A 2,500-nucleotide genomic window follows, 5' to 3' on the forward strand; every position below is an offset into this window, starting at 1 on the left:
CATTTATATGTTCAAGTGAAATGTAGCCAAACCTTTAAAAAAGTTTATAACATACTTCCACAGTGTTACTAAAAGTTAGATATTAATATTCTCCTTGGCTGTAATATAAAAGCTTCAATAAAAGTCTCTTCCTGACCAAGTATCATATTCTTTTTATGAAATATATTTACACAAATATCTTAATATGAGGTATTCTGCATAAAGTAAAAATTAGGAGAAAAAAATCAATTCTTTTCAAACGATCAATATTATCTAATCAATAAACTTCATATATATATATTGGTAAATTATATAAAGAAAATGGATGATTCAATTAACCCCAAAATTCGAGTGATATTACGTTTCTAATATTATTTTGTTATAGTGCTAGTAATCCTATCTGTTTCCATTCAATTCTTTTTATTTACAATCTTCCTATTCACAATTAAGGAATAAAGTTTCATTAAGACATGCAGTATATCTCTTTAGTGATCAATATATATATATATATATATATACATAATATAATATAATATAAATATAATATAATATTGATAACTACGCCCTCTTCCCCTACCTGAGGGATGGTGATATATATATAATATATATATATACTGTATATATATATATATATATATATATTTATATATAATATTGATGACTACGCCCTCATCCCCTACCTGAGAGATGGGGATATATATATATATATATATATACATATATATATATATATATATATGTATATATATATATTAATATATATTTATATTATATATATATATATACAGTATATGTATCTGTATATATATATATATATACATATATATATATATATATATACATGTATATATATATATATATATATAGTATGTATGTATATATATATAAATATGTATATATATACATATATATATATATATATACATATACATACATATATATATATAAATGCATATATGTATATATTTATGTATATATATATATATATATATATATACACACACACACACACACACATATATATATATATATATATATTTATATATATATATATAATATACATACATATATGTGTATATATATACACATATATATATATATATATATATATATACATACATATATATATATATATATATATATATACATATACACAAACAAATACTCTTCCTTTTAAAGCATCTGTGATTGAAAATAACCAAACTGGTTTTCCCATTCCCAATAGGATCGTAGAAGTTTTACACGAGAATATTTTCTTCAAGAAATCATTATATCAAAATCCAAGAAGAAAAAAAAAATAACCCGGGTACGCTCTGTTTAGGACGTTTGCAGAAGGAATCAGAGATGTATCGTTTGTAACATCACACACAAACGAAAGGAGTCACCTTCTAGTGGGCAGCCCTCGAGGAAGAAAGGTTTCTTGTAAATCCTTCGAAAAGAAATCGAAGGAAGTTTCAGTTTTCAGAGATGTGAATTTTTCTTGTCTTTTTTTTTTCTCTTGGATTCCTTGCAAGGCGATATTTGGATTCACTTTTATCAGTATTTCTTTTTTTTTTCCAGCGAGTTTTTACGGGTTAGCTGTGAGTTACGAATTATTCAAGAAATGAATAAGTTAAATTCTATTTTTTATCTCTCTTGGGTTGTCTGCTAAAAAAATTGCATTTCATTCTTGTGCGATTTAATAGATTTCAAATATTTTTCATGTTTTGGTTGTGGGATGGGGGACATAATTTAGATTATATTTAAAAATAAAAATATTTCTGTTGGATTTCTTACTATACTGTATTTGGTTTTCCATGTTGCATCATTTTATATATTTCTAATTGTTTTTTTTATATATCGTTTGTGGGCTAGGAAACATAATTTAGGATATAAGTTGAATTTTTATTTCTCTCTCTCATGAGTTGTCTGATAAACGATGTTTGCTAGTTGTGAACTACGGAACATCATTTAGGTTATAAATTGAACACTTCTTTTTTTCTCTCGTAGATTGTACTCTATTCATGTTTCATTAAGAGATTTAAATTATTTTTTCTGTTGGCTGATGGATAGAAAACAGAAATTTTGTTATAATATAACTTTACTTCAGGTTACTATTAATATCTATATTGTTAATATGTTTTACTTTAAACCATATGAATCCACATCTAAGACTCATGAAATTAAATCATATTATATCATAAGAATTTTCACCTCGGATATTTTAACAAAATCAATTATAATTCAATCTTATAATGAACATATAATGACTTACAATCAAGCCATAGAATCATCATATAACAATTAGCCAAATAGAATAATTCCTCTTAAAATGATATAGGACAAAGAATATCAAGAATATAACTTCTATCACCATAAAATATTCATTTAAATTCCAACACTTATATTGGCCCCCGTGGATAGATAAAGGTACGAACTCTTTAGGGTTTTAGTATTTACTACTCTTTAAATGTTGTCTCCAAAATGGTAACTTGCATTACTATTGCTACTCTTACCATTGTTGCCAATGTTGTTTGTCGTT

This window comes from Palaemon carinicauda, chromosome 2 (assembly GCF_036898095.1).
Source record: "Palaemon carinicauda isolate YSFRI2023 chromosome 2, ASM3689809v2, whole genome shotgun sequence".
Classification (NCBI taxonomy): Eukaryota; Metazoa; Arthropoda; class Malacostraca; order Decapoda; family Palaemonidae; genus Palaemon; species Palaemon carinicauda.